The sequence below is a fragment of the Mus pahari genome, chromosome 20 (assembly GCF_900095145.1).
Source record: "Mus pahari chromosome 20, PAHARI_EIJ_v1.1, whole genome shotgun sequence".
In the NCBI taxonomy this organism is placed as follows: domain Eukaryota; kingdom Metazoa; phylum Chordata; class Mammalia; order Rodentia; family Muridae; genus Mus; species Mus pahari.
In genome coordinates, this window is record NC_034609.1 from 49,293,268 (window position 1) to 49,306,146 (window position 12,879).

Genomic DNA, 12,879 nt, shown 5'->3' on the forward strand with positions numbered 1-12,879 from the left:
ATGGTGCTGCCTACATTCATGGTGACTCTTCCCATCTCGGTTAACTCAGTAGGAACCCCTCCTAGACATGCTTAGAAATTTGTTTCCATGGTGACACTAAAGTCTGTCAAGTTGACAATCACAATTAACCATCGCTGAGACCCGTTGAGATTTATGTGCCAACTAATGCAAGCAATGCGTCAGTACACAGGCACATTTTAAGTGATTTTAAATTAGCTTACTGGTTTTCAAAGCACATTATGTAGCTGAGTTATTCTGTGCATGTCACCATGATCATCTTCTCAGGGTTGTTTTTATTTCTTGTAAACTTTTAACATTTCAGGTTATTTTTACTCTTAACTGCCAGTTAATTATATGACTACACCATGCCTTTCCTAATCTTAAATAAATATTTAGATTTTTGTTTAGGTTTTTTACTCTTCCTAAGAAAATTGGAAAGAATAATTTTCTTCTTGTGAGGCTCTGTTGTGAGGGTGGATAGGATACTGGCCTTTGAGAGGAACTACCCAGCTTTAACTGTCAACATAATGGAAAGTCACCTAGAGTCTCAAGGAAGGGTTGTCTAGATCAGGTTGGCCTATGGAGAATGTGTCTTGATTTTTGTAACTAACATGGAAAGATTCAGCCCACTGTGGGTGGCACCATTCCCCAGTTATGGGACCTGGACTGTGTAGGACTGGGGAAAGTTAGCTGAGTACTCAGTATCTCTCTGTCTCTGTCTGTCTGTCTGTCTGTCTGTCTGTCTGTCTCTCGCTGTCTCTCTCTCTCTCTCTCTTTCTCTCTCTCTCTCGATATGAGGCAGAGAACAACCAGAAGCTTCTGTTAGTGTCTAGAGAAGGGGGGGGAGAGTGAGAGGTAAAGACAATAATAAAGGGTCATAACAGGAAAGTTGAGAACCACTGGCCTAGACTAACAACAGAGAAGACCAAAGCAAGGCTCAGAAGACACAGGAACAGCTCCCAAAGCAGCACCAAATGCTGCGTGCTGTGTCACCCCAAGCTCTAAAGAGTTAGGGCAGCGTGGACAAGCCAGGGGACCCCTAATTCCAGAGACAATTGCTATGGCAAAGTGAGTGTCCTTTCCACCTATGTCTTCATTTTCTACTACGTATCTGTTGTTCAGTGATGCCAGAGTTGATGTCCCACCGTCCACACAAGAGCCACAAAAATTATACCAACAGTAACATTCTGCTCAATGGAAAGTATTCTTCATAACATTGATCTGTAGATATGCTGGTGGGTTTGTTATTTCTTTGAGGCAGGGCTTAGGCTGTCCTGGAACTCGCTGTGTAGCCCAGGCTGGCCTCAAACCCCAAGGCTTACACTCGTAAGCTACCACACCCTGCAGTTCTTGTTACAGATACATTTGTAACTGCTCAGTGATATTCCTCTCTGGGATGGTTTGAGTAGGTATGGACCCCATAGGCTCGTGTGTTTGAATGGTTGGCCCATAGGGAGTGACACTATTAGGAGGTGTGGTCTTGTTGGAGTGGATGTGGCCTTGTTGGAGGAAGTGTGTCACTGTGGAGGCAGACCTTGAGGTTTCATACATGTTCAAGCTACATCCAGTGTCACAGTCTCCTGCTGCCTTTGGTTCAGGATGTAGAACTCTTGGCTCCTTGAGGACAATGTCTGCCTGGACACTGCCATGCTTCCTGCCATGATGATAATGGACTGAACCTCTGAACCTGTAAGTAAGCCCCAAATTAATTGTTGTCCTTATGAGAGTTGCTGTGGTCATGGTGTCTCGTCACAGTAGTAAAATCCTAAGGAAGACGTGTTCCATTGCAGATGAAGTAGATGACTTTGTGGATTATCTTTATATTGATGGACATTTAGTTTATTTCCAGCCTTTGACTACTTTAAAGCTTCCTGTGAGAAACTTTTTTGGTAGTTCTCATGCTTGGTTAACCATTTCCTTAGGATATACAGGGCAAAGCAGAGTTACAAGCAGATTTTGGGCTGAAGAGAGATTGCAGATGGCACACCAACGCATACAAATCAAATTTATGCTAAAAATATGAGTAGTATGTAAAAGATCTTAGATCCCTAACAGCTGGTATTGGGAACATTAAATATGTTTTCCAGACTGATGCTTGGGAAATAGATGTCATCTTCTATGGCTTTAATGGGCAATTTCCCTGCTCACTAGGAGGGAGGCCATGTTTCCATATGCTTATTGGTCTCTCGACTGAGTTCTGCTCCTCTGCTCAGTGAGCTGATGAGCATCGTGTTTGCCTCCTTTCCAGCTGGTTTTTCACTGGAGGTGGATCCTCAGATGTCACCTTCCCGTTACTTCAACAAATGCCTGAGATGAATCATTTAGATTCATTTAGGTTCATTTAGAGGTTATGGTGCATGCTTTATTGGCTCCTTTCCTTTGGGGGCTGCAACAAAAGCACATGATAGATGATTGCTATGCACACACACACACACATGCGTGTGCGCGCACACACACAACACACACACAAGACAGAAGAGAGGAGGGGAGAGGAGAGTCTTGTTATCTCTTTCAACGGTATGGTCCCCAATAACCAGAAGACTTCTTCCCACTAGAACACCACTGCATGGTGTGCAACAGTTAGACCTGAGACGCCTTCTTGATGTGTGGCAAAGGCTCATCCACAGCTTTGTGTCATGGGGAGGTGGTGGAGCCTTAAAGTGGTGGGTTCCCTTCACTTGGTGCTTGGTGCTAAAATTCTGATGAATATTTTGTTTTGTTTTATGCATCTATGGAGGTGATTATAGCATTTTCATCTTTTTATACACCCTTGTACTCTAGTCACTTAGTGTTTGATGTTAAACCAACCTGCATCCCTAGAGTGGATCCACTTGACGATGTTATAGAGTTACTTTCACATACGTTCCTAGATTTGGTTTGCTAGTGGTTTATTGAAGAAATCTCAATTCATTTTTTCAAAAGAAGGTTTAAGTCTGTGGTGTCCTGAGGATATCCTTGTGTAGTTTGGGTTTTAGGATAAATGTCGGTTTAATACAATGGATGAGGAAGTGTTCTTCCATTTGGGAGGGAGGTTTGCATAAAGCAGTTAATTCTTTCAATGTTTGATAGACTCAATAGTGAAGGCATCTGGGCCTGGGTTGACTAGGTGAGCAAGAAAAAAAAAAAAAAAAATATATATATATATATATATATATATTTGCTTTACTCACTAAATCTTTTAGTCCATATAGATCTATGCAGAAGGTCCATTTCTTCTTTAGTGGTTGGTCTCCAGGAGCTTGTGCCTTTTGAGCTGGGGTGCAAACAATAGCATGCCTTTGTCTGAGCTCCATATCCACTTCCATATTCAAGCATTAGGTAAGGAGGAGGGATGATGGCTGTGTGTGGTTTTGTGTTATCTCCTTGGCACAGAACTTTACTGCCTGTAGATCAGGGAAAGAACAGTCTGGACTAGTATTTTCAAGACGGCCATGCCCAAAGTAGAATTCCACCCAACACTGGAGGTTGGGCAGAAGATAGTCTTTAGTCCCAGGACAGGCAGAATTGAGTATGTCACAAGCGGCGACTTTGGGCAGCATAAGAACCCATTGTGTCAGTTTCTTTTACTGTGAAGACAAAATGCCAGAGAGAGAACACTGTCCCATGGTGGAGGCCACAGCTGCAGATACACGTAGGTGAGACTCCTTACATCAGGAGAGCTTGGGCCAGAGCCAGAGTCAGGTTATAATACATAAGGACTTACCTCACTTCTACCTCTCTGTGAGAAGATTTTTTTTTCCTGGGGAGACACAGCACATTCCTCACCCCAGATAGAAAGCCCTTGGAAGGTCCAATTATGGATACCATGAGAGTCCAACTTGGTGAGCCAATGAGTTTTATTGGGGTTACTTACAGGAGCAGAAATGACTCACAGACCGCTGCATCACCAAAGCCCACCCCAGCCTAGGTGACAGCTCACAGAAGCTGGGAACCAGGAGCACATTGCATGGTCTGCAGGCAGCTAAGCAGGATGGAAGTGTCCTTTCTAAGTTCTGTTAGTTTCTCTATAGCCCACCGCCTGCATTGGGCAGGAGATCTATTGAGAAGTTTTTATTAAGTCACCATTGTATGTGAGTAAGACTGGGCCCTTGGATGATTAAATGTGTGTGCAATAATTCATGCTAAAGCACATGCTTTTCTGCTCTGAGGTCTTATTCCAATCTGTTGTTGTTCGTTGTTGATAGTGTTTGCTCTGCCACCATTTAATAAGGGCATGAGGTCTCTGCAAGGTCCACTGTGCTTCTGCTACCTATGGACCCAACAGACATGGGCCTCCAGGTCTTTGAAGCTCTTTAGAAATGCCTCGTGTTTTCCTGGCTCTGAAGCCATCTCCTGGCTGCCACTGCTACACATATATATTCCCTGCTAACAGTTGCAGCTTGCTATCACACACTATACCCCCATGGACTCAAAAATCAAATGAAACTTTATTTTTGGTTGAGATGAGGGTCTCGTATAGCCTAAGCTGGCTTCAGGTTCCCAGTGCGTCCAAAGATAACCTTGAACTCCTGATTCTCTTGCCCCTACCTCCAAAGTGCTGAGATTACCAACATGCACCACCAGTTCTAGTTTTTGTGATTCTGGAGATCCATTAAGGGATTTAAATCATGTTATCCACTGAGCTATCTCCCCAGCACAAGCACAGCTTTCACTGGAACTTTGTAAACACTGGTCAGTACTCTCTGAACGGTGGTCTGGTGTATTCTTGGAACATGGCCTCTACTGATCCCATTTCTCTTTATGTACCTGAAGGATTCTTTCTCATCATGCCTCTGGACATGCTCAGAAACCTTGCTTAAACTGATACACTAGAAGTGACTTGGGGCAAGATTTGAACCAAGACTTCAGAGAGTTCCTGCTCTCCCTCTCCCAGCCCCTAAAACCTTGAGCAGAATCTCGGGGCATCTTTCTGAAGGGTGAGAGATCCTGTGGGGTAGAGGAGTAAGCTAACAGCCAGTATTGAACTACCACACAGTGGTGGAGAAGGCTTGCACTAGACATGCCCAAGCGTGCCTCATGTAGCCCAGAGTAGCTGTGAATGAGGCCCAACACAAAAGGGCAAACCTTCTTCAACATTTTAACTTTTTGGTAACTTCATCGTGTGATTCTTGGGACATGAACTTGGAAGGAGTTCTAAGTGTCATACATAACAAACACATGTATGCTTTGCTCGAGTCGCTGGGCAAAGGACAAGCATCTCTGCTTTAGGACATCCTGTCCCTGAGCTTCTGGACAGCCAGAGCAACACGCGTCTACCCAGGTGAGACGTTCAGAAGAACCATCCGACAGAGTCCTGCCCATATTGCTCCCCATCAGGTGATGGGCCACGAAGCATTGCAGCTCAGTCTGTAACCCTGACGGGCTCATTACCCAACAACCATGCTGTATCATCTCTGTATTGCATATGGATTATACAACCACGTCAACCCTGTGAGAGCAACTCACGGGAGAGAAGATTCGCTCTGGCTCCTGGTTTCAGAGGGTTCGGTCCAGGGCTGATTGGACAGAACATCGTGGTGGTGGGAGAGTGTGGCAGAGGAGGCCATTTATCTTGTGGAGCAAGGATAGAGGAAGGGGCTGGGACCAGGCATGACCTTCATTCACCAGCACAGGGCCCCAGAGAACTACTCCCCCTACCAAGGCCTTTCAGCATTCCTGAAACCTCCCAAACATCACCAACAGCTGGATAGGCAAGAGTTTAACACATGATTTTATGGGGAGGTTTTTATGTTCAAAGCATAAGAGAGGCCTATAATGAGGCCTCAACCACCTGGCACAAAGCAGCCAGCAGTAACTTTGAAATGTCTCTGTGGCAGTGCACTTTGTTTATTCCCCCAATCCTTGGCTTTGTTCTGGGTCACTGAGAGGATTCTAATTAAGTGACAGTTACTCTCATTACCAAATCTTCAGGCTCTCCTAGAGAAGCTACATACTTAAGGATAATTAACAACTTAGGAGCCTGGGGTGGGGGGAAGGGAGCTGATGAGTTACCCATGTCAGGAGACTCTGCCTGATGAGAATTTCCAGAAATGGCAGGGGATCTCTGGATGCACAAGGGGATCCCCACAAAGAGAGGACCCAGCATGGAACACTATGAGAATGCAGAACATTCAGAAGCCACGAACATCCTCCTGTCTATGCCTATAGTATAGAGCTGTCTCCTGAAACCTGGGTACCAAAATATTTCAAAAGCCTTAATGGGCAGATGCAGCCCAGGGTGTGGAACGTGCAAATCTGGCTGGAGTAGCCACACTCCTCCTTATGCCTGGTCTACCACAGCAAAGGCTGTCTTTAACCTTAATAGAAGCCCCCATTACAGTCATAACAGCTTTCCTAATAGCCAAGTGTGCACAAGCAGGAATCTCATGGAACTGGGGTTAAAGTGCTGTAGAAACGCACGGTCCAGCAGCCTGCTCCCCTGGAAGATCAGTGAAGGATCCCAGGCTGCCTTTCATTCACTGCACTCCTGCTTTTCACCCTCTAAACCACAGCTTCAGCAGCTCTGGTGACAAGGTCTCCTCATGGCCAAGACAGTGTCAGGTTGGATTCTTGGTGGTCAAGGAGAATGCTAGAGGAGGCACCAACTCCCCAGCCTGGTTCACACAGCCAGGCTGGAATGAGCATCGTCTAGAGATTTCCCCAGACCAAAGAGGTGAGGTGACACCTCAGAGCTGAAGCATAGGGCAGGAAAATTTCAGAGCGGAGACTGCATGGGACTTGCAAGGTTCTTGAATCCTTGGTTCATACTGAGATGGAAATAAAGACAGGTCAACCAGAACTGTGACAGGCAGCCTGTGGCATTCTGAATAATCTCTGCCCCATCCTGAGCCGGCATTCTGGACCAAGCAGGTAGAACTAAAAACAGGATCTTGCCAACAGGCTTCCAGTGGCCAAGTTATCCCCCAGGATAAGTCTCAACACCTCTCAGGCATGCCCCTAGTCCCCACTAGCACTGGGAGCACAGTCTCTAGCATTGGAAGCACAGCCTCACCTTTCTTTCAGTTTCTGCCTCTCTTGCACAGGGTGGAGGATCAGTCCCACCATTTCAAATGATATCACACTCAGCCTTTCTTGACTCTTTGCTGAGCAGTCCAGGGCTGTCAGGCACTGCTGCACCTGCCCTCTTGCTCCCATAAGATAGAGGCCATACTGCCTCATCCTTAGACCTTCCAGATCCAGCTTTTCCTCTGTCACCTTTAGTAGGACCAGGCTCAGGTGCTGGAATACCATATGGAGCACACCACTTGGGAGTACCACCCCATTGGTAGACTCAAGTCTTCCTGTAGTCTTGACATGTACTGTTCATCCTTGGATGCTGAGCCAAGTTTGGTGGCATCCTAAGGACAAGATGGCTTCTGCATCTCTCAAAAGGCTCTTTATGCAACTGGACTGTGGCCCAGTTGGCCCTGTGGGCTACCTGCCAGTGACTCTAGCAATGGAAGTAGGAAGCATCTTTATGACTTTATTTACTAGCAGCCTTGGTGTGCTTCATGTTTTCTATTCCCTGAGAAATTTCTGTGTGATAACCACATAGTGGGTATTCTAGTTTGTAGTTGTGTGACTTTTCCTGGGGAAATGTAAAGAAATATCGACTTGCCCCAGGCAGGGAAGGCACAAGCAGACCTCTGAAAGGATTTCATCTAGGTCCAGCTTGATGAAGCAATGACCTTTCTATCTGTCTGGCTGTTTGTCTGCTTGTCTGCCTAGCTCTATGTCTTAGTTAGGGGTTTACTGCTGTGAACAGACACCATGACCAAGGCAACTCTTATAAGGGCAACATTTAATTGGCACTGGCTTACAGGTTCAGAGGTACAGTCCATTATCATCAAGGCAGGAACATGCCAAAGTCGAGGTAGATATGGAGCTGGAGGAGCTGTGAGTTCCACTTCTTGTTCCAAAGGCAGCTAGAACAAGGATCTCAAAGCCCAAGCCCACAGTGACACACCTCAACAAGGCCCAACCTCCAAAGAGTGCCACTCCCTGGGCCAACCATATTCAAACTTATCAAACCTACCTATCTATCTATCTATCTATCTATCTATCTATCTATCTATCTATCTATCTATCTATCTATCTATCTGCGTGCACAGGTATGTATGTGTGTACGTGTAGAGGCCAGAAGTCAATACCAGGTGTCTTTCCTCGCCACCCACCTTGTTTAATGAGACAGGATCTCACACTGGCCCAGACCACACCAGGCTGGCTGGCCATGAGCTCCATGTATCTGCTTGTCTCTGCCTCTCAGCACCAGGAGTACAAGTATGAAACACTACACCTAATTTTTTTAAAGACATGGATTCTGGGGAGAAAATTCATGTCCTCATTCTTGCAAGGCAAATACTTTACCAACTGTGGTGATTTGAATAGGAATGGCCCCCATAGACTCCGGTGTTTGAATGCTTGGCCCATAGAGAATGGCACTACTAGGAGGTGTGGCATTGAAGGGGTAGGTGTGGTCTTTAGGAGGAAGTATGTCACTGTGGGGGCAGGCTTTGACGTCTCATATGCTCAAGCTACTCCCAATGTGGCACACAGTCTCTTTCTGCCTATGGATCAAGATGTAGAACTCTTAGCTCCTCCTCCAGCACCATGTCTGCCTATACACTGTCATGCTTCTCACCATGATGACAATGAACTAAGCCTCTAAGCCAGCCCAATTAAATGTTTTCCATTATAAGAGTTGCCGTGGTCATGGTATCTCTTCACAGCAATAGAAACCCTAAGACATCAATGTAATGATCCCCCATTTCTTGAGCCAATGAGCTTATTGGGGATACTCACTTGAGTGTGGGTGACCCACAGGTGGCCCATGAGAATTTCCCTCCCCTGGTTTACAACTTAGTAAATCTCAGGGACAAGCTAAGAAGATAACTCATTAAGAGTGTTTGCTGCACAGTCTGAGGACATGAGTTCAAATCCCCAGCACCCATGTAACAAGCCAGACACAAACATGTGTATCTATAACCCCAGTACTGTGTGCCAGGACAGAAACAGGATGGTCACTGGAGCTTGCTGGTCATCAGCCTAACTCCAGGTTCATGAGAGACTCTGCCTCAAAAGACTAAGATGCTGAGTGATCCATGTGTAGCCCCACACACTTACATATAGAATAAATAAATAAATCCTTTAAATAAATCTTTAAAAATAAACAACAGGAAAATCTTCAGAAAGGAGAACACCTGAGGATCCCCTGATATTCTTGGGTCTCACGCACTTTCTCAGGTCTGTGAAGGAATATCACAAGCCTGGCTTCTCCCCAGGGTCTCCTGTGGGTCAGCACAGCTCCTTTGCATCACAGCAGTCATAGCTGTGCCCAAACCAGAGGAAACAGCTGTGCCCAGGTCTCTGGAACATGGACAGTGACCCTCAGTCATACGAGATGAGAACTTTGCTGTGGACCCACAGACACAGCATCACAGGTTGGAAGTCAATTTGTCAAGCATCTGCCCTGTTTTCCATCCCATCCCGTTTTTCAGCTGGGCAAATGTGGTCGGCAAAGCTGTGCTATGACTCTCCATCATGGGCAAATATAACCGAATGTTGGGTGTGTCCTCAATGGTTTTTCCATTTACTTTCTAAATCGTTTCCATTTGGTTGGTCTCATCTTTAGCATTATCCAGCCCATAGAATTATTCCAAAGATTGACATTTATTTACATCTTTCTCTGCCTACCACATGTGTAGAACGTGTCTGTTTTCTCGTTAACATCATAATCCATATCTCCCCACACACACACACAGGCATGTGTGCAAACAGGCACATGTGCATGCATGCATACACACACAGAGGCACATGTGCATGCATGCATACACACCCAGAGGCATATGTGCATGCATGCATGTACACACAGGCACACATGCATACATGCATACACACAGGCACATGTGCATGCATGCACACACATACACAAATACACAGGCACATGTGTGTACATGAATACATACACAGGCACATGTGCATGCATGCATACACACACAAACACATAGGCACATGTGTGCACATGCATACACACACACAAATACACACACAGGCACACGTGCATGCATGCATACACACACACACACACACACACACACTCATACACATATTTTTTCCTGTGTTGCTGCACGATCCATTGGTTCACTTCTGTAACTTCATGTCATGGCTCCCTAAAATGAATGAATTAGCATTTCTCTCAGAGTCTAGATGGGTGTGGTTACCCTGGAGCATCCCACTCCATATCTTGCTTGTGAGGATATGAAGCAGGTGCAATGGAGTTTCTGGCTTCAGTGACCTGGCAGATTCTTGTGACCACAGAATGAGAGTTAGACACTAAGGGATTCTCAGAACAATTGTCACACCCAATCCTGCATTGGACAACACCTGATGAGACACTGACTGTCCCTGCTGCTGCAGCCCCTGAGTGCAGGTGCTCTGTCCTTTTGTAGAGTGGCCTGGAACTCACAGTTCTCTGGCCTCAGCACCCCCTGTTCTGAATTGCATGTGTGCACCAACTAACTGTCTTTCCTCCATTAAATCCAGACCCTTCCCTGCCTTGCCAATTCTGTTGCCATTAATTGGACAGAGTGGGCCAGTTTACCAGGTTCTCACCCTGGGGGTGGCAATAGATAGTATTTGAGGAATACTTAATCAACATTTCACATTATATCATTCTGTTAGCACAGTCTTTGACTGAATAGGTGAGTGGGTGGTAGAATTCTTTAAACCAGGGAAGTCTAATCCGAATGGTTGCTGTAGCCTGGCCCAGATCAAATGGAAGGGTAGCTATAGTATGGCCAGACACTAAATCATAAATAACTGAAAACGATATTTTTGCAATTTTTAAAACTTTATTGCACAGCTGATGGGCTCTTTATAAAATACATCCATTGCTTCTCCTGAACTCTGCCCCTCCTGCTGCTAATCTGAGCAGATATTAGTTCGTAGCTGTGGACCACTTCAAACGTTATTAGCTAGCTTCTAAGTTATGGGAGTTAAAGGACCCATCCATAATCTACAAAATGTTATTCCATTTCACAGGACGCAATTTATAGTCCTGGACTAACAAACAAATTGCATGAGGGCACAGTCATTTAAATCTCAGTGAAAGTGTTTGTTCCCAGGAACAACTGACCTTAGGGTCAGATTTATGCACAGGATGGTAATGGAAGCTCAGCTGCAGTGGATCAGGATGGCCCAGCTGCTTCATGGGTTGTCGGTATTCTACCGGTCTCTAGACAAATCTGATTGTCTTAATAGCAATCAATTATTTTGAATTTTTCCTGTGTGGTGCCTGCATTTATCACTGAAGAAGATCGCCATTAACAGAAAGATTTTGCTGTGGCTGCATGCCGCCTTCTGTCTTCAGATACAAGCCATGGCTCTGCTGGTATTGCAGTGCTGAAGTCACTCAACAAACATTTTCTGACCGCCACCCACCAGACACAGATGTCATTAGGAGGGTGAGGGGCAGCCAGCAAGCATTGTGAGGAATGAGGAACATACAGTATGCTAGACAACACTGGGTAAGACAGAGAAGGGGGAGCTAGGCTACATTGTGGCTAAACAGCACATAACTGGATACTTTATAAAGAGCAGGTTATTTGTTTACCTGAATAGTTTTGAGATAGGAGATAGAGAAGGAAAGAAAAAGAGGAAAAAGAAAGGGAGAAGAGAAAAGGAGGAGAGGGGCAGGAAGAGGACTGGGGAGGAGAAGGAGAAGGAGGAAGGAGTTTCAGATCTCAGACAGGAGCCAGTGGTAGGACAGATGTGGGGAGCTTGCCTAATCACATGGTCCTGGTCCAGCTGCCATCTCCTTGATTGGTTGCCTGGGTAAGGTCCTGCAAGGTGGTTCAAAACCGGTATTACTATAGGCACCTTTCAGGTCTCATCTTCTCAAAGGGAAGAATTCAGTAAGAAACTCAGACACTTTAAACAGAAATTGATTTAGAAAAACAAACAAACAAACAAACAAACAAACAAACTGTCCAAACAGAGATTAGAGTCATGGTCCCAGAGGCAGAAAGCAGCCTAGTGGATTCTGCGTTGTGAACTTTAAAAAAAAAAAAAAAAAAAGTACAAATATTTGTGAAGTAGGTGGTATATTCGTGGTTTAAGGATAACCTTCCTTCCCTCGAAATCATGGTGGTCCAGAAATTCCCTTGAAGGTGTTTCTTCCCATGATCCTCTAGGAAAATCCCACATGGGGTAGGGAACAGAACAAAGCAAGCAACATTCCAGTGACATCAGGGCTTTTGAGGACACAGATACTCTGTTAGTGCACGTATGTGGGCAAGTCCCTGGCGCCTTGGTTTCTGGTCTAATGGGAATCACTGAACTGCAGCTCGGAAGATGCAGATCTGACTGCAGGAGACACAGAAACCAGATGCATCTTCAGGGTCCTCTCTCACTTCCCACTCTCTTTCACTGCCTGCTATCTGTTTTACTTGAGGGAAGAATCCGATTTCAAACTTAATTACCCTTACTGGGGGACAGAGAAGATTGGCAGCTAGCTGTGGCTTTGTTCCCCACAGCCAGACCATTTTGTAAATTTTCTCCATTTTTGATGAAGTTGTGACAATTACCAAAATTAGAGTAATGCTAGACAACATTGGGTAACAGAGAAAAGGGGGGGCTAGGCTACATTGTAGCTAAACAGCACATGACTGGATACTTTATAAAGAGCAGGTTATTTGTTCACCTGAATATTTTCGAGGTAGGAGAAACTAAAGTGGTTTCTCTAGATTCCTGCTCAGTTCATCCCACTGACCCCCAGTAACAGCCAATCCACTAGAGGTGTTTGTCCATCACCTGCCTCAGCATTCCAAGGTCACTTCTACAAACAGCTCATCCCCTAAAGGGAACTGTTAAGCCCCTCCCCCTTGGCCTGTAAGGAGCCAG